This window comes from Balaenoptera physalus, assembly GCF_965194825.1.
Source record: "Balaenoptera physalus genome assembly, chromosome: 1".
Lineage (NCBI taxonomy): Eukaryota > Metazoa > Chordata > Mammalia > Artiodactyla > Balaenopteridae > Balaenoptera > Balaenoptera physalus.
Window position 1 is genome coordinate 46,945,796 of NC_138882.1, and position 21,337 is coordinate 46,967,132.

At 40.0% G+C, this 21,337-nt stretch overlaps 1 protein-coding gene and 1 long non-coding RNA gene across 2 annotated transcripts in view; one reads left to right on the plus strand and one right to left on the minus strand.

The window, feature by feature from the left end:
* The window catches only part of LOC309666363 (uncharacterized protein C1orf21), a 225,482-nt gene that overhangs the window by 36,680 nt on the left and 167,465 nt on the right, over positions 1 to 21,337 (minus strand). The gene's annotated exons all lie outside the window — the stretch shown is intronic.
* LOC309666421 overlaps positions 8,045 to 21,337 on the plus strand; it is a 29,825-nt gene continuing 16,532 nt past the window's right edge. Inside the window, exon 1 of the long non-coding RNA XR_014267093.1 lies at positions 8,045 to 11,628. This is a non-coding gene — a long non-coding RNA (uncharacterized lncRNA). The remainder of the gene's footprint in view (positions 11,629 to 21,337) is intronic.

Sequence of the window (21,337 nt, forward strand, 5' to 3'; positions counted from 1 at the left end):
CACTCTCACCACTATTATTCAACATAGTTTTGGAAGTGTTAGCCACAGCAATCAGAGAAGACAAAGAAATAAAAGGAATCCAAATCGGAAAAGAAGAAGTAAAGCTGTCACTATTTGCAGATGACATGATACTATACATAGAGAATCCTAAAGATGCTACCAGAAGACTCCTAGAGCTAATCAATGAATTTGGTAAAGTAGCAGGATACAAAATTAATGCACAGAAATCTCTTGCATTTCTATACACTAATGACGAAAAATCTGAAAGTGAAATTAAGAAAACACTCCCGTTTACCGCTGCAACAAAAAAAATAAAATATCTAGGAATAAACCTACCTAAGGAGACAAAAGACCTGTATGTAGAAAATTATAAGACACTGATGAAAGAAATTAAAGATGATACAAATAGATGGAGAGATATACCATGTTCCTGGATTGGAAGAATCAACATTGTGAAAATGACTCTACTACCCAAAGCAATCTACAGATTCAATGCAATCCCTATCAAACTACCACTGGCATTTTTCACAGAACTAGAACAAAAAATTTCATAGTTTGTATGGAAACACAAAAGACCCCGAATAGCCAAAGCAATCTTGAGAACAAGAAATGGAGCTGGGGGAACCAGGCTCCCTGACTTCTGACTATATTACAAAGCTACAGTAATCAAGACAGTTTGGTACTGGCACAAAAAACAGAAATATAGATCAATGGAACAGGATAGAAAGCCCAGAGATAAACCCACACACATATGGTCACCTTATCTTTGATAAAGGAGGCAAGCATATACAGTGGAGAAAAGACAGCCTCTTCAATAAGTGGTGCTGGGAAAATTGGACAGATACATGTAAAAGTATGAAATTAGAACACTGCCTGACACCATGCACAAAAATAAACTCAAAATGGATTAAAGACCTAAGTGTAAGGCCAGACACTATCAAACTCTTAGAGGAAAACATAGGCAGAACACTCTATGACATACATCACAGCAAGATTCTTTTTGACCCAGCTCCCAGAGAAATGGAAATAAGAACACAAATAAACAAATGGGACCTAATGAAACGTAAAAGCTTTTGCACAGCAAAGGAAACCATAAACAAGACCATAAGACAACCATCAGAATGGGAGAAAATATTTGCAAGTGAAGCAACTGACAAAGGATTAATCTCCAAGATTTACAAGCAGCTCATGCAGCTCAATAACAAAAAAACGAACAACCCAATCCAAAAATGGGCAGAAGACCTAAATAGACATTTCTCCAAAGAAGATATACAGATTGCCAACAGACACATGAAAGAATGCTCAACATCATTAATCATTAGAGAAATGCAAATCAAAACTACAATGAGATATCATCTCACACCGGTCAGAATGGCCATCATCAAAAATCTACAAACAATAAATGCTGGAGAGGGTGTGGAGGAAAGGGAACACTCTTGCACTGTTGGTGGGAATGTAAATTGATACAGCCACTATGGAGAACAGTATGGAGGTTCCTTAAAAAACTACAAATAGAACTACCATATGACCCAGCAATCCCACTACTGGGCATATACCCTGAGAAAACCAGAGTTCAAAAAGAGTCATGTACCAAAATGTTCATTGCAGCTCTATTTACAATAGCCAGGACATGGAAGCAACCTAAATGTCCATCGACAGATGAATGGATAAAGAAGATGTGGCACATATATACGATGGAATATTACTCAGCCATAAAAAGAAATGAAATGGGGCTTCCCTGGTGGCGCAGTGGTTGAGAATCTGCCTGCTAATGCAGAGGACACGGGTTCGAGCCCTGGTCTGGGAAGATCCCACATGCCGCGGAGCAACTAGGCCCGTGAGCCACAGCTACTGAGCCTGCGCGTCTGGAGCCTGTGCTCCGCAGCAAGAGGGGCTGCGACAGTGAGAGGCCCGCGCACCGCGATGAAGAAGAGTGGCCCCCACTTGCCACAACTAGAGAAAGCCCTCGCACAGAAATGAAGACCCAACACAGCCAAATAAATAAATTAATTAATTTAAAAAAAAAAAAAAAAAAGAAATGAAATGGAGGTATTTGTAATGAGGTGGATGGAGTTAGAGTCTGTCATACAGAGTGAAGTAAGTCAGAAAGAGAGAAACAAATACAGTATGCTAACACATATATACGGAATCTAAGGAAAAAAAAAAAAAAGGCCATGAAGAACCTAGTGGCAAGACGGGAATAAAGACACAGACCTACTAGAGAATGGACTTGAGGATATGGGGAGGGGGTGGGGTGAGATGTGACAGGGTGAGAGAGTGTCATGGACATATATACACTACCAAATGTAAAATAGATAGCTAGTGGGAAGCAGCCGCATAGCACAGGGAGATCAGCTCGGTGCTTTGTGACCACCTAGAGGGGTGGGATGGGGAGGGTGGGAGGGAGGGAGATGCAAGAGGGAAGAGATATGGGAACATATTGTATATGTATAACTGATTCACTTTGTTATAAAGCAGAAGCTAACACACCATTGTAAGGCAATTATACTTCAATAAAGATGTTTTTAAAAAAAACAAAAAAAACAAAAATAAACAGATGGGACCTAATGAAACTTCAAAGCTTTTGCACAGCAAAGGAAACCACAATCAAGATGAAAAGACAACCCTCAGAATGGGAGAAAATATTCGCCAATGAATAAACAGACAAAGGATTAATCTCCAAAATATATAAACAGCTTATGCAGCTCAATATTAAAGAAACAAACAGCCCAATCAAAAAATGGGCAGAAGACCTAAATAGACATTTCTCCAAAGAAGACATACAGATGGCCAAGAAGCACATGAAAACCTGCTGAACATCATTAATTATTAGAGAAATGCAAATCAAAACTACAATGAGGTATCACCTCACACCAGTTAGAATGGGCATCATCAGATAATCTACAAACAACAAATGCTGGAGAGGGTGCAGAGAAAAGGGAACCCTCTTGCACTCTTGGTGGGAAAGTAAATTGACACAGCCACTATGGAGAACAGTATGGAGGTTCCTTAAAAAACTAAAAATAGAATTATCATATGATCCAGCAATCCCACTACTGGGCATATACCCAGAGAAAACCGTAATTCAAAAAGACACATGCACCCCAATGTTCATTGCAGCACTATTTACAATAGCCAGGTCATGGAAGCAACCTAAATGCCCATCGACAGACGAATGGATAAAGAAGATGTGGTACATATATACAATGGAATATTACTCAGCCATAAAAAGGAACGAAACTGAGTCATTTGTTGAGACATGGATGGATGTAGAGACTGTCATACAGAGTTAAGTAAGTCAGAAAGAGAAAAACAAATATTGTATATTAACACATGTATGTGGAACCTAGAAAAATGGTACAGATGAACCGGTTTGCAGGGCAGAAGTTGAGACACAGATGTAGAGAACAAACGTATGGACACCACGGGGGGGAAACCGTGGTGGGGTGGGGATGGTGGTGTGCTGAATTGGGCGATTGGGATTGACATGTATACACTGATGTGTATAAATTTGATGACTAATAAGAACCTACAGTATAAAAAAACAAACAAAAAAACAACTAATACTAAACTTTCTTTGGGTTATTTGTATGGAAATATGTTAATATAAATGTTTCAGACATTACATGAAATTTCTAAAAATCTTATATGTTCTGGTATAATGTTATAAGTCATAATTCTAGTTATTACTTTAAAATGTATATCTCAGAAATAACTAAATTTCCTTGTCAATTGCATTGTTATGAACTTTCATGAAATCTTTAACCGTGGTCATTTTTAAATCTTTGGTCATTTACAGTTCTGGGTGTGCTCTGATGCTTTTGCAAATATGTTCCTATAAGGGTTTCATCTTCAAGGAATTCATGGAAAAGACTCTGACAAGTACAGGTTTCTGGTAACTGACTATACTGCTGAACTGAATGGATAAGCATTTTCAGAACTCTAATGGAAAACTGATGAATTCATAAAAGTGCTAATGAAAGATCAAGATGAAAAAAATAATTACATGGAACTGAGTGAACTGATGAGGATGATTATAATATTTGTGACTTTCTGTTTGAATAAAAAAAAAATCCCACAAGGACTCAGAGGCAAAAAATATACAAATCAGTTTTCACTGCAAAGTAAAGGAGCTGTTACAGTGGAGGATTACTGGACTGAATGTCAATATTATGACGTAGTATGAGTGTGTTTCGTGTTTGGTAATTGCAATCATTGTTGCTTTTGTTGTGGTCATCCATTTACAATGCTTGGTGTCAATCTATTTATCTCTTGTAAAAATAAAATACAGTGTGTGTGTGTGAGTTTTGAAAAAAAAAAATAAAAGAAACAAGCTATAATGTTATAAATCACACTGAGAATTATAAATTAAGGATGTTTTCAACAAGATGATGTATCTCCAGGTTTTTCTAATTTGGAAGAACCAAATTCAGTTTTTGGCCAAGGTGCCAAAAAGTTAGGACAGGGTAGGTTATGCTGCAGTAAAAAACAACCCCTGATATCAGTAGTTTAATCATATACAAGTTTATGTCTTACACCTGCTACATGTCCAGTACAGGCTGGCAGGAGAGCTCTGCTCATCCTAATCACTCAGGGACTCAGGCCAGTGGAGGCCACATGTCTACATGTGCTCTCATAATCACCATGGCAGGGGAGGGGAGGATAGAGTTGAGCAAGGTTAAGTGCTCATATTTACTCAGCCTAAGCATGTCACAGGACCACACTAGCCAAGAGACTGGAGAAAGTACAATCCTACTACGTGCTTAGAAGGAGCCGAACTGGAATATTTACAAATAGCCCTAATGATGACCATAATGCTAATTTTTAAAAAAAGTATATTTTCTTAATCAAGAACTACCTAACATTAACCACTATGATCTTCCTTTCTGAACAGTCTCATGTGTAAATCCATCAAGTATCTTATTTGTACTAAACACGGAAAACACTTAATTACTGAAAGTTTAAATTGGGCCAAAATGCCACGTAGAGTTTAGATTTCAAAACAAAGCTGAAACCAGTTGGTTAGCTGACATTAATAAATTATGTTAAATGCCACCTGGACACAGTGAGACAGAATAGAGACAAAAATCTGTGGTTTATTCCCCACTCAGAAAACTGCACCGACAGCCACACCTACACACCTCTTGATTTTTCCATTTTTCACTTCTCCTCTCCAACCATCAAATAAAACAAAACACATAGGAATGTGAATCGTAATCATTTGTGATCCATAATAAGAAGACCAAAGATTCTAAGAATCCAACTATCAATGGATTATGGTCTCTAAAAGATTGCGTTTAAGAGCTGACTAGCCCTTAGTAAACATGCTTTATGTTAGATTTTTCTGGCAGGTAAAAACACAGGCAGAAGAATCAGAATCAACGTTAACAAAATATTAGAACAAAGAACTGTATCATCCATCATGCCTTTAATATTTTAACAAATAAAAAGCCATCATTTGTGCAGAATTGCTAAACTTTTCCTGTGGTAAACCAAAATCTTGCAGGTTTTCCTAAGTTGAGAAACTGTAAATGTCAAAGCAAAAAAACAAAAACTTAAATGAGCCAGTTTTTCCTACGGGCATGATCTTTTTTCTTGCATTCACTGTGCGAAGCCAGCCAAAAATCAGACTCCAGCCTTCCTGATCTAGCTGGACATACCCACAACTCTCTTTAATTCCAAATATGTCAGTGTCCAGAACATCTGGTGTATTAATTTCCTATTGTTGCTATAGAAAATGAACACACATTTAGTGGCTTAAAAGAGCACAAATTTATGATCTTACACTTCTGGAGGGCAAGAGTCTAAAAACAGTTCACAGAGCTGCCTTCCTTCTGAGGCTCTAGGAAACAACCTGTTTCCTTTCCTTTTCCAGCTTCTAGACTTGGCTCATGGTCCCCTCCTCCATCTTCAAAGCAGCAGTGAAGCATCGTCTCTCCTCTATGACCTCTGCTTCTTACACCTTCTTTTTCTAACTCTGACACTCCTGCCTTACTCTTATAAGGATCCTTGTGATTATATTGGGCCTACTCAGATAATTCAAAATAATTTTTCCAGGTCAAGATCCTTAATTTAATCTCTTTTCCCATGAAGGTAATATATTTACAGGTTCCATGGATTAGGATGTAGACATCTTTGTGGGGAGGTATTATGCAGCCTACCACTGTCCCCCGTGGCCCCAAAGATTCAGACCCATCCCATATGCAAAATACATTCACTCCATCCTTAGGTACCTAAGTCTCAGCCCATTACAGTATCAACTCAAGTCTCAAGTCTTACTTAAGTTTCATCAGCTTAAAAGTCCCATTATGTAATTATCTCATTACCTAAATGATCTAAATTATATATGGATGAGACTCTGGGTATAATCTATCCCAGGGCAGAATTCCTTTCCATCTGTGAACCTGTGGAACTCAGAACAAGATATCTGATCACAAAATACGTGGTGGGACAGACATAAAGTTACAGCTACAGGCGGTCCTATTCAAAAAGGAAGAAAATGGAAGGGAAAAGGGAGTCATCAGTCCCAAGCAATGTCAAAATCCAACTGTGCAAACTCCATCAAGTTTCAAGGCCTTGGAATAATCCTCTGTGGTCTAAGACTCTGCCCTCTGGGCCTGTGGCTCCATCTTTGTAGTCTTTCTTCCTTTTTCTTGAAGGGTAGCACAGGTTTGCAGCTGAGTTGTTTTATCAGATTGTTTCCTGCCTACAGAAGTTTGGGAGTGCAACAGCCTTCTTTCATTTTACACTCTCTCTGTTCTTTTCAGTTCAAAGAAGCAGTATTTCTGTTGGTATAACTTCCTTGAGATCCTTATGGGTCTCCTGCCTATGCCACGGGTATTCACTCCATAGCACAGGATGTTCCTCCACAGATCTTTCCTGAATAATCCTATCTCTATTCCTGGCTTCTGCTGAGATGGCTGAGGGAATTCATGCCTAAATCACATGCCTAATCTATTCAAAGAGACATCTGTGTGATTAAATGCTCTGACTTTTTAATCCTTTCCAGAAACTAGCAAAATATTGTTCAGCTACACTCTTGGTTTTCTTTCCAGAGCATGCTTTCCAGAGAGTGAATCTCTTAGTTTTAGTGTCTTTTGCAACCTAGATAGGCTGAGAATTTCCCAAATCATCAAGTCCTGGTTCCTTTTTGATTAAGGAACAGCTCTGCCCTCAATTTATCTCTTTTCTTTTGCATTTTACTATAAGCAGCAAGAAGAAACTAGGCTGTGACTTGAACACTCTGCTTGGAAATCTCAGCTAAATAATCAAGTTCACTGTTTATAAATTCTGCTTGCCACAATGCTGTAGGACACAATTCAGCTAAACTTTTTGCTACTATATGACAGTGGTCCCCTTTTCTCCGGTTTCAAATAACATATTCCTTATTTCCTTCTGAACCCTCACCAGCAGATTCTTTAATAACCATATTTTTCTACTAGCTGTTCAGGGCAATCTCGGCTTTTCCTATTAAGCTCTTCAAAATTCTTCTAGTCTCTGTCTACTTCCCAATTTCAAAGTCACTTCCACATTTTTAGGTATTTATTACAGCACTGCCATGTTTCACAGTAACAAAATCTGTATCGGTTTCCTACCGCTGCTTAACAATTTACCACAGACTTTTAGATTAAAACATAAATTTGGAGGTCAAAAGTCTAAAATCGGTGTTCAAGTCTTTCTTCCTTCTGGAGGCTCTAGGAGAGTATTTGCTTTCCAGCTTCTAGAGGCTGCTTACCTTGACTCATGGCTCCTTGATCCATTTTCAAAGTCAGCAGCTTAGCATCTCTCTTCTCTGACCTCTGCTTCCATCCTTATATCTTCTTTTTCTAATTCTTATCCTCCTGCATCCCTCTTGTAAGGGTCCTTGTGATAATCCAGGATAATCTCTTCATGTCAAGATCCTTAGTTTTATCAAAGTTCCTTTTCCCATGTAGGGGAACATATTCACAGGTTCCAGGGATTAGGGTGTGGACAAATTGGGAGGTGGGGGGAGGGTCATTATTCAGCCCATCACATCTGCAAAACTCAGTCATCTCAGGCCAAACAAATATCAAAACCCAGGTTCATGGCTCACAATGAAAAGTCAAACAGGGACAGAAACATGTATTAAAAAATACTAGTAGAAAACTATAGTAGAGAAACCCAATGGCCCATTCTTCACGAAATCACTATTTAATGGTACTTATGTGCCAGGCTGTACTAGGGAATCAAAGGTATGATCTTCACCTACTAAAAACAAAGTCAACAGACATTTAAAAAAATAGAAGTTAAAAAGAAGATACAAGTATGTGTGGTGGAAGCACTTGCAATGACACAACCCAGAGGAGGAGATCAGGGAAGCTTCCTGGAGACGGAGAGGCAGGATTGGGTCTTGAAGAATGTATACCTGGCAGGGAGAGAAGAGAACCAGGCATGCATAGTTGTATGGAGCCCGGTAGATCCACAGAGAGCATGGGGTGCCAGGAGGCTGTGTGAAAGATAAGGCGGTGAGGTGGGCAGGGGCTGGCCCATGAATGGTTCATGTTGGGCATTTAGATTTTCCTTTGACATAAGGTGGAACTACTGCAGGAGTTTATGAAGCCTCTGTCATGTCAGAATTGCGTTTTAAAGATGGAATCAGAGAGGGCTCGGGGGGAGGGGGAAAATAGGGCAAGGGGATTAAGAGGTACAAACTACTAGGTATAAAATAAGATACAAGGGTATAACGTACAGCACAGGGAATATAGCCGATATTTTATAATAGCTTGACATGGAGTATAATCTACAAAAATATTGAATCACTATGTCATACACCTGAAACTAATATAATACTGTAAATCAGCTATACTCCACTTGAAAACAAGATGGGATCAGAGAGCTTGTCAGGAAGCTGTCCCTGTAAGTCAGAAGAAGTTCTCTGAGAAGCTAGCAAGACAAGAGGGGACAGCACAGCAGATAACAAGAGTACGGGTTCTGCAGTCAGACTTCCTCTTCACTTTCTATACTCGTGTCACCTTGAGCAGGTTATGTAACCTCTGTGCTTCAGTTTCCTCACCTATGAAACGGGGATAAAAGTTGTATCTACTTCACCGGGTTGCCTGTTGTATAGGAAATGCATACCAAATGCTAGCTTGTATTGATAAGATGGCTAATTACTCTGGGAATTAGAGACAAGGGAACAGATTTGAGAGTTATCAAGAAAATTACTGAGTGTCCACTATGTACTAGGCACCTTGCTAGGCTTTGAGGGTAACAACAAGAGAAGACCAATGAGATCCCTGCCCTCAGGGAGCAACTGCAAATATCTGAGAAAAAACTCCAAATGCAAAATGATAATATAAGAATAGAAAAGGGCTTCCCTGGTGGCGCAGTGGTTGAGAATCTGCCTGCCAATGCAGGGGACATGGGTTCGAGCCCTGGTCTAGGAAGATCCCACATGCCGCGGAGCAACTAGGCCCGTGAGCCACAATTACTGAGCCTGTGCATCTGGAGCCTATGCTCCGCGACAAGAGAGGCCACGATAGTGAGAGGCCCACGCACCACGACGAAGAGTGGCCCCCACTTGCCGCAACTAGAGAAAGCCCTCGCACATAAACAAAGACCCAACACAGCCAAAAATAAATATAAAAATCTTTTAAAATAAATAAATAAATAAATAAAAAATGCAATAAAAAAAAAAAAAGAATAGAAAAGACTTGAGGTTAATTGAGTGTATACAGGAGACGGAAGAGGAAAAGTACAGTGAAAGATAACAGCCAGATTTTTGGCTTAGCTGACAGTAGGAAATGGTGGTGACTAAATGGGAAATAAAGGAGGTTTAGGGTTACTGATTAAAAGGGTGAAATATGGATATAAACAAGTGCTTTTACTTTCTTGCTACAAATGCATAATGGGTGGGTTGACATTTCAAGTAAAGGTATCTTTTTGGGCAAGCAACGGAAAGCTGACACGTCTGTTAACGCAGAAATGGTCTGGGCAGTGGTGCATTTTTCTAGAAGGGAATGAAACTGAAGCTTGAGGGGCTGTTCCTAGATGTCCTAAAAAATCAGAATAAATTAGGAGACAATGCTGTCTTTCTGAATGGGTATATATTAGAATGCTATTATTTTTTAGATAAATTCTTTACTTATTACACATAGTCTATCCACGTGGATCCTAACCGACATTCACGTAGGAGCAAGGCAGGTGAGAGCGGGGTCACATCTGTGTCAGAGGGATGGCAGAGAAGCACTACAGACGGACAGAACACCTGTCTGAAGGCCCAGAATTTACTGGCTTACTTCACAGGAGTGAATCTGACCTCAGACCGAAAGGGATCTAGGTGGTCAAGCAATGCTCCCTCTCTCCCTGGCTCTCATCTTTGCTTATCACCTTGGTTTCATTTTTCAAGACCCTATGGCACTCTGTAATGACCTATATGAGAAAAGAATCTAAAAAAGAGTAGATATATGTATATGTATACCTGATTCACTCTGCTGTACGGCAGAAACTAACACAGCATTGTAAATCAACTATACTCCAATAAAAATTAAAAACAAGAAAGACCCTATGGCAACCCCAGATTCAATCCTTCCAACTCTGTGACCCAACAGGCAAGAGGGACCCCTGTTAGCTCCAGTTACAAGGATCCCAAGGAAACACTGCTGAGCCTGTCTTTCATCAGGTGCCGACCACTAGGAAAGCGGGGTGGGGTCTCTTAGCAGGAGTCAGGGGGCTTGCTGGGGGAAGAGAAGCAATAGAGATCACAACATCTTTTACCCTTCTGCCTATGACCTCTTTGTATGAATTCCTTTTCTATTACTATACATATTTATAAAATATAGAAATTCTCTGTTGCATGTATTATGATTTTTTTAAAGTATTCTTAAAAAAATCTTTTTATGTTTTCACATACAGGTGTTTTAAGTTTCTGATTGGTGGAAAAGAACTGATTTCTTTTTTTCATTTATTATCTCTTCCTTTACTTCTATGATGAATCCTGGCTAATTCTAAATTTAGCTCCCAGCCCGTACACTCTCTCCTTTACCCTTCTGTAACCTCTTCCCACCAGAAGTCAGAGGAAATGAGGGGAAGTCGTTGTTTCAATAGTACCTCCAGGCTGTCCTGCTACTACAAGCATTAGTTCTGCCATGGTACGATTATTTTACAATGTGGACACAGTCACTAGATTTTTAGACACAGACTTGACTGTCAGTAATCAAAGCTGGTGTTGTTCCATTATTGACGTACTTTTAGCCCAGAGCTAGGAAAAGAATGATTGGTTGCAGCTAGCATCTGGATTGAAAAAGCTCTTTAAAATTGAAATATGGTACTTAGGGCAATAAAGAGTAATAAGCACATCCTTTTTTTTTTTTTCCTCCATTTGGAGAAACGTGCCGCTAGAAATATCTTTATTCTAAATGTCACAAATAGAATTGATCCTGAGATGCTTTAAAGGAGTGTGTTTGACCATGACTGTCTTTATTTGCTTATCTTCTCAGTCTTTTGGAAGCTTTCTAGAGAAGCTCTCATTTTGATCTTTCTCCACATTTGCCCTCAACTTGGGCGTCCATTCCCATCAGACATCAGAGCTGAGCACTTGCTATTGATGTGGGACCATGATGGGACTGGGTCCCCTTCGGCAGCCTGCCACCAAGCTGGGGAGAAAAGGTAAGAAGAAGTGACCTATGTCCCCAGCTGCTGTCATTTCTTATCTCTCTGAGGTTCTTTTATTAGGAGGCTTTCAAATTAGGGTTTATTAATGGAGCAATAAGCCTTAGTTTACTAAGTCTACCTTATGTAAAATGGTTTCTGATCTACCTTATGTAAAATGGTTTCTGAGTGTTCGATCTATTTTCTCCATTCTTCTTACTCTCTAGATCCTCCTAGGCAAATAAGTCTTTAAAAAAAAAAAAAATTTTTTTTTTTTTTTTTTTTTTTTTTTGGCCGCGCCGCATGCGGGATCTTAGTTCCCCAACCAGGGATCGAACTTGCGCCCCTTGCAGTGGAAGCTCAGAGTCTTAACCCCTGGACTACCAGGGAAGTCCCACAAATAAGTCTTAAGAGCCAGTTTGCTTGTTCCCTCATTCTTTGCCTCTTATTTAGGTGAAAATCTTTTCCTATCTGAGTATTAGGGAAAAAAAGGTAACTGGCAACAGGAGAAAAATATATTAAAATACATGTTTAAGAGCTTTAATGAACAACACAGGCCTAAACACAAGGTGATCCCCGTTCTTCCAAATAAAATATCCTCAGAAATGTGTCTTGGAAGCTTAAATTTATAATCTTTTAGGTATGTGGTTGGAACCTTCAGGTGACTACTTGTAATGTATAATTTATTAATTCGGCTACACATATATATGTAAAATCACATACTGTGTAAAAAATCATATTAATTTAGAAATACTACTTTTTTCACACTAATATCTCAGGAATTAATTTAAACTTTTCAGGTGCATCGGACATCGGTGTTTTCACAATCAGAGTTGCTAACTTTTTGAGTCTTCTAATGTTTCCATCTTCACTTCTAATTTGTTTGAAATAAAATGCATTTTGAATTTTTGTATGCTGTTGCCTTGGAAATTTAATTCCAAGCCATAAATAAACATTTAGGAGTGGTGATCTCCACATTGTTCACCACTTACTGCATGGTTCTTTCAAAATAACTGTTAAAAGGTTGTTTACAATGACACAGTGATTTTTTTCTCACTTAGAAGCAAAACTGATTCTGTCAGAAGATCTCTAAAAGCATCTAAAGTGATTCCTAACTAATAAAGTCAAGTGTTTCAGGCTAATATGTCTCTCTCAAACTTTGTGTTTAAAACAACAAGAGAGCCCTGTACCACGTGACTCAAATACAAGGTGGCATCACTTTTCTGAAGGATAATTTAAAAAACAAAACAAACAACCCTGTTTGTATCCTGGCATATACCACAGCACTGTGGAAACACCACGTGAAGGTGATTTAAAGGATATCTTTCACCAAAATCCAAGGTTTCCTGCATTAAAGACTTTGGGATACTGACATAAAATCTCAAATGTGAACAGATATTTTATAAGTTGCCCAAGGTCAGAGTGTTATTGGCTGAAAGGGGATAAGAACACCGCATATACATCTTTCAATAAGTATTTCACATTCTTAAAAAAGCCAAATCTATATGAATTAAAGAGGGTGGGAGTAAGAGTAGCTCACACAATCTCAAACTTCCCCTTTATGTTCTAATACCTAAAGATGAGACACAGGCCTGGAAGGCACATACAATTTTAAAGACACAGGCAAGAACCTTGGCAATCCTCCCATGGCCATGACTGAGAAAACAGCATCTGCACCTCCCAGACCAAAGCAAGTCAAGGCCAGGCAAGTAACGAGAAGGGATGGAGGCCCTGAGTAAACAAGAGGGAATAAAGGGAGCAGGTACAACTGGTAAGAACAGTCATCAGTGAGTGCCTGTCCAAAGGCATTCAAACTTAAATTTTTAAAAATGGTTATTTATGCTGGCCAAATAATACACATATCCAGTGGTACGCTGGAGCTGGCTCTTACTAGGGAGTGCCAACTGTTAAATATTCAGGAATTCTGTGAGTGAACTGCTGGTGGTTTGAAATCAGCCTTTGTGGGAGTATTTACACTATGGAAATTCACAAATGGTATAAATCAGGACTTTTTTCACCCAGAGACCTGGTTTACCAGCACTGTGTGTGTGTATGCATGTGTGTGTGTATGCGTGTGTGTGTGTGTGTGTATTTTTCCCCCTGAAATAAATACACTTTATATGTGGTCAAGAGGAAACCACAATCCAGGGGAATGTTTTAGATGGACCAGACTGGAGTGTCATCATGCTGCTTTTTAAAAATTGGGTTAAGAGGACCTAAATTCTTGGCTTTCCTAGGACAATGCCATGGCCCTCTCCACAGCATACAACCTCTTCCTGCACTGATGGCAGTGAGATCCTTCTCACTGAGAGCTTAACATATGTCATTTCACTCTAAATACCTTTGAAATATTTTCACCATAAACCTTTTGGGTACCAACAGTAATACACGTCAGCTGTTACTCTCTTAATTATAATACTGATCATGGCATGTAAGACCTTCTACAAAAATGCACAGCAAACTAGAGTAGTCAAATTCATGGAGACAGAAAGCATCCGTTTGTTGCCAGGGGCTAGGGGGAGGGCAGAATGGGGAGTTAAGTGTTTAACGGGTACAGAGTTTCGGTTTTGCGAGATGAAAAAAGTTCTGGAAATAGATGATGGTGATGGTTGCACAAAAATGTGAGTGTATTTAATGCCACTGAACTGTCCACTTAAAAATGCTTAAAATAGCAAACTTTAAGTTAAGTATCTTTTACCCAATTGAAAAAATTGCACAGCCAAGTTTGGAGGGAGTTCTCACCTCCAGCCACCCCCAAACTTCTTTAAAAGATTTTCCTGTTTGCTTCATCAAATCTATTTTATGTTCTCTCCTTATTTTTATACACTTTAAAATCAACATTAAACAGAAAACAGATTTATGTACAAAGATCTGTTAAAATATTTCCTTGTACGTCTATATAGTCTGCAATCTCAAAGGGCAATTGGTATGTCACATAATCCACTGAAAAACAATGATCTGCAAGTTTGGCCACACTGGGAAAAACTACACATCCTATAGAAGTTCAGCTATGCAGAAATTTTAACATTGTGTTATTTCACACATGCAGAACATTTTTTTTTGGCCACACAGGGCAGATTGGGGGATCTCAGTTCCCCGACGAGGGATCGAATCTGCGCCCCCTGCTGTGGAAGTGAGGAGTCTTAACCACTGTACCACCAGGGAAGTCCCACACACAGGCAGAACATTTTAAATGCCCTTGGACTTTAAGAACTCAGAGCAAACTAACTTTGTGAAAGGCCTGTAGGTCTTGGTTTGTTTATGACTCCAATGCCAATCAACTTTAGGGGGAAACATACAACCTTCCAGGGAAAGGAAATAAAGCCAGACTAAAAACTGACAGCAGTTGAGAGGGAACTAGAATGAGTGTAATGATCTTACTGGGGAAGCACCAAACAGAGTTCAGAAAAGAGGTGCATGGTGAGGTTTGGAGAACTGGGCCTCTAGATGTGGCCAGATCTTCAAAATCCAGACTGTGCCACGTACTGTCTGTAAATTTTGTACGTAAAAATTCTTAGAGGGGCTTCCCTGGTGGCGCAGTGGTTGAGAATCTGCCTGCCAATGCAGGGGACACGGGTTCGAGCCCTGATCTGGGAAGATCCCACGTGCCGCGGAGCGACTAGGCCCGTGAGCCACAATTACCGAGCCTGCGTGCCTGGAGCCTGTGCTCCGCAACAAGAGAGGCCGCGATAGTGAGAGGCCCACGCACCGCAATGAAGAGTGGCCCCCACTTGCCGCAACTAGAGAAAGCCCTCGCACAGAAACGAAGACCCAACACAGCCATAAATAAATAAATAAATAAATAAATAAACCCAAAAGTAAAAACAAGATGATGAATGTCAACCGCCTGGCACACAGCAACCCCAAGCATTTACCTGCACATGTATGTACACGCATAGATGCTAGCAGATATACACCTTCCCCCCTTAACTGCAATGTCTGTGATAATCCACTTTGGTATGAAATGAAAGCAGAAGGTAGGCAAAATGTTAAAAAAAAAAAAAAAATTCTTAGAGCCTCAGTTACTTTCTCTGCAAAATGGGGTAACAGAATGTCTTTCATAAAGCACTAGTATCCCATGAAATGCGATTAAATATGATAATGCAAGCAACTGGAACATGGTAGATATTGGATCAGTTTTTACTATTTTTTATCTTCATGATTTAAAGTTATTTATTACTACAGATACATTTTTTTTTTATAATTATAGTAGTATGCACGTACACTTCTGAAAAGTAACCAGGTCAGCCTCAAAGACTTGTTCTGAAACACTTTTTGTCCTGATATTGTGGGGTATTTGGGAGCAAGGAAGCCACGTCTAAAGATGGTCTAATCTGTCCCCTTTACATTGGTGGTAACCATGGTCTAGAGAGATCAGAGGATTTCACGAACGTCATACTATTAGTGGCAGAATTAAAAACCTGTCCTTTAATCCAGCGTTTCTTCCTCTTTGCTGTGGAACTTCCACAAGTGGCAGAGTTATAAAAGCAGCTGAATGTTCAAATCACATCTTCTAATTCTGGAAGTAGGTGAAACAAGTGGAAGGTGACTTGCTCTGTCCTGTGATGGCTGAATGAGTAACGATGCCAGCTGACATTCACTGAGGGCCAGCTAGGTATGAGGTATACCTGAGGACAAATCCAGGGGTACGCTTGGAACATGCTAGGATTGAAGCAATGAACGGATCCTAAAACCTAAACAAACATACCTAAGAGGCCTGAATGGCACAAGCAAATGATATGCCTCATGTACACCCCACTACGATGCACCCGCGGGGGACTGTGGTCTGGGATCCCTGACTCTCTGTCCCAGTGAAGCGTGGGACGCTAGTCAGCTGACTGGAAGCCCCGTGCACACAGGCTGGGCATGTGGACTGTGGGCTTCAGGGATACGACAGGGCTTTTTAGCTCAATAACCTCCAAGGGCAGCGTACTTGGATCTATGTACTTGGGCTGGTAGGGATCCCAGAGAAGGCGCATCTCATCTCATCTTGGAGAGTCTCAACCTCCTTGCCAGCACTCTGGGAGCCAGATACGGGAAGACAACCAAGGACCTTGGCATTCAGAATGCAGACTTTCACTTAAAAGCCCTGATTTCATTTTGGCATCCTAGCCCTCAATAGAGCCCGGCTGGAAGGAATGTAGAAGGGGACCTGGGAGTCTGCTTTTTACACTGACTTTCAATGAGTCCTCTTGTTTTCAGCCCCACTTTCCCCTCCAATTCCAGAGATATCTCTGCTAGCAATTCCTGAGCCTTTTGCTCATTCTACAGTGTAACTGGCTTTCTTGGGTTTGCTAAGTCAGTTTCCACTCTCTCTGCTTTCCAGCTTATAGAATGTTGATATTCTTTCCTGTTCTTAGTCATAGAGGATTATTGCTATTCTGTAGAGTTCTTTAACTGTTGCTTTATCACTGTTTCAGAAGGAAATAAAAGGTAACAGCTATGATCCACCTGTCCTACCTAGTCTAATCTAGGCACCTTGCATACATTGTCTAATTCGACAACTCTATGAAGTAGTTGTTATTATTATGCCCATTTAGAGGTGATGAACTGAGTTTCAGCAACTTGCCCAAGGCCTCTCAGAGGGTTTGAACTCAGGTCTTTCTGATGTCAGGGCCCAAACTGTAGATCATGACCACATCCAAACATTCATGGTGAAATAATGATAACAATGACTATCGATCATCACTGAGCACTCATTAGGAGCTAGGTTTCCAAAGTGTTTGTATTAACTGTGGCAGCTCCCTGAGACAGGTACTATTACTATTAACCCATTTTACAGAGGAGGAAACTAAGTCATGGAGCGGTTAAGGAGCCTGCCCAAGACCACAAAACTCAGAGAGTCTGGCTCCAGGGGCTGTGTTCTTAACACTTACCAAAGGCAGTTAAACATACTGCATCTACCTTGTGGATTTCCACGATCTGCTTTAGGCACCTCCCCCAGCTATGCTTTTCCTCTTTCCTAGATGACTGACTCCAAAAGAAAACAAAAATCTCTTTAAATCAGCCAACCAAAGCAGAGACAATGAATAGAAGACAGCCACAGTTAAAGTAAAATCATTTTGAAAATATTTGCACAAGAAATTATTCTACTAGATTACACTATCCTCTGTTTACAGTTACTTTCAGACATTCAATACAGGAATAATGTGAAGAATGCGCCACTATAACTAGACATGTATAAAAAACATACTTTTTAGATAGGACATGAGAAGTAGAATTTGCTTCCTAGACTGACAGCCTGAAATTATATATGCTAGGGGCTGCTGCTGAACAAGTTTAGGGTTTGCGCCCATTTGGTGTTCTTAGATTTGCATGCAGTAGTGCTATGGGCTTGTAATTTTTAATTAAAGTCTGTTTAACCTCAGTCTGGTAACTGTTAACCAACATAGTATTTCACTGCAGAAGAAATTTTAAAATAAGTTATATTCTTTATATGTACAGTTAGCTCTTATTCATGGCAGAAGCATTAATCACCCATTATTTTCTTTTCCACTTGTATGTTCAAGAACTCAGTTAAAAGATAATGAGATGTAGGTGTTAAACCTAAAGAAGGTGGAAATGTCTCCAGAGCATTACCGACGGTGTAAAGACTTGTGTCTTGGGGTAGTTAATGGAATCTGTGAGCTAAAGGAAGCACAAGATCAAATTAGTGGAACCAAAACACTAGCAATCAGGAAATCTTAGTTCTAACTACCTTGCTCCACAATTAAGCTAAATTAGCTAAATACTTGTTAAATAAATCATAATGCAGGAAATACACAGGATTAGGAAGGTTAGCAAGCACAGCAGTGCTTGTGCTGAACTGATACAATTTTGGCCACATGAGCTCAGTCTAAAATAGAAAATGTGATGTAGTTAAACACATAAAAGGCCAAAGAGCATGCAGAACCACCCCCAAAGGCCACACAATTAGGAATTAAGCATTTGTATAAATAGATATCCTTCTCTGAACTTTCAAGTGTGGTCTAAAACATTATTTATTCTAGACTTGTGCCTAGTTCTACACAAAATAATTTTAGTAGTAGATGTTTAAATTTTTTTGAATGAATAACAATTATCTATTAACTCCAGCACATCACTCTCCCTTATGGAGTAAATGAATTGTTCTGATATTTTATGCAGCTGCTAGAGCAGTGCTAGGCAAAAGGAACCCAATGAACACTTGCTGATGGACAAATTGTATGGACAGAAATGTGGGCTAGTTCCTATGGAGTTTATCCAAGTTGATGGGAGCATTCCTACAGTTCAGGGAGAGCTATTATTCTATCACTGCAGTTTAAAGTTGGCAGTGAACAGCCTAACACCACTTTGCTAAAAGGACCATTTATTTACCTTCTTGGAAATTACTAAGACAAATGTAATTTTTTTTCCTTTCGGTTCTCAAGATAATTACTGCTCCTGATCAGAAGACCTGACAGATTTTAGAGCACTGAGGCCAAGTGGTTTTTCCTGCTAGACACAAAACCCCATGAGATACTCCATGTACTAGTATTTTAAAACTATTTAGTTTGTGTTTGGAAATAGCTTCCAGCAGCATACACAACACACAGGTCCGTTTTCAGTTGGCAACTCTGAAGCTACTATTCTGGAATATAGACTAAAAAAAGAAAACTCAAAAAGGCTTTTCGTGGGTGAAAACTGATTCTAGGGTGATTTTTTAAAAAAAGAAACTGGGGGAAATACCCAAAGTGTCATATTTAAAAACATTCTAAAAATATATCTATTAATAGGCAACATCGGACTTTTGGAACCAGAAGTTACTTCTCAGGGAGCAATTTCCAGAATTTAGGAGAGAAAACATTTTGCATATGATATTGGGGCTAAGACAAGTGATCTGATTATGTCCTATAACTAACTCACATCTATTGATCCCAAAATGCCAAACTGTGGCTTCATCTTGTCATTGAATGTATGCTGTCACGTGGGTAACATCTGCCTGATTTTATCAGGCCAAGGGCCTAGAGCCCTGCTCAAGGTGGTTTGGCAAGGTTTACCAGGGATCTGCACTCCCTACCCCTGCAGCCATGGAAACTGGGGGGCACACTCATGTGTCTTTGAGGAGAGCAGAGGGTTGGGAGATGGAGCCAGCTCTGAATTACATGAAAGTGCCTTCTTGTTCTGCACTGGTAGACTCCCCTTGGACTAGGCAAACCCACTGCCCTGCAAGGTATTCTAAATATGGTAAATGTTCTTGTCAAGATGATCTCCACTAAAATTGGATTAATCCACAAAGGCTGGAAATGATCTCTACTTAAAAGATTTCTCATAGAGAACACAAATAGCATTGCAAACAAGCAATGCTTAACAAAATTAAGGAAATAAACGGTTTTCAAAAGGCCCTTAAGCACATCAGAGGGCATCGTTTACATAGACAACTGAAGCACTAATTAAAAATAATTCCCGTTTATTCATTAAAACAGGCAATGTAAAAGCTGCCCTTAGTCACCATCTCTTTAATCTACAATCAACAGATCATTCAAGGTAAAGAGAAGAATTAATGTCATGGGGGCATCTTTGCCAGAGACTGGCTCCTTTTAGAGGTGGTGAACCAGGTATCACAGCGGATACCTGAGGATTCTGGAGGATTCTGGAGGTCATGACTCGTTGGTCTGGGGTGTCTGGAGTTGATGGTGGGGAAGAGGTTGGTTGCACCAGCTAGGCTCTCCTTTACCTGCAGAAAAGACACCTAACAAAGACTCTTTCAGCTGGATTCTCCAGAAAGGGGGGTTACTATAATACTTGAAAGGAAAAAGCCTGAACTTCCTTAAAAGTATTCTAATCTGCCTTTTCTTTTGGCTCGCATGAACCAGTGTAGTTTTGCTATCACTGAAGAGAAATATTACTAGAAACTCTGAGCTTATACACATCAGAGAATCTTATACATTCTAACAGGTTTTTCATTTCTAGGTTTGCAAAAATCTTTCACGTGCTTTCTTCGGTTCTTAGACGCTCCAAACCTGAATTACTCTTCAATTTCATCTTTATTCTCCTTTATTTACTCCTTTGAGCAAAATACTCCAATATCTATTAGGCACTAATGTGACAAGCACAGTGCTATACTGTCTCCTAAGGCAAAGCAAACAGAACCTTCTTTTTTGGCCTCTTCAACTAAGCAGGAAATGTGACGAATCATGATTGTTTAATGCATGTCTACCCTGTATCGGGCAACTTAACATGAATTCTCGCCAACCCTTTAAAGCACTTGGCATTTGACTGACTGCCTGCTACATCAAGCACATACCAGGGACTCCTTATCCACATGTTACACAGAAGGAAATCCAAGCTCAGAAAATAATTAAGCATGTTCACAGAGCTAGGTACTGGCCGAGTCTGAGCTCTAACGGGTCAGACCGACTCTCATCCCTCCTCTCCCTGCTACTCCAGGGTTCCCCCTACAGAGGCAGCATTACCCACGAGCAGTGATCGTGCACTGAGCTCTTGCCAGGCACTGTCCACAGGTTTTATGTGTGTTAATTGATTTAACACACTCAACAATTCCATGGGGAAATAACTGCTCTTATTACAGTCACCATTTCATATGAAGAAACAGAGAGCTTAAGATCCTGGCCTCAGCTCACACAAAGCACCTGACAACCCAACAACCAGAGTGCACAGCCTGGTGACTGGGAGTTTTCTCCCCTCACAGGGGTGGCAGTTGGCCGCCAAAGGACCCTGTGTTGGGGGTACTGGAGAGAGGTCCCTGTACTGCAGTAGATGGTTACAC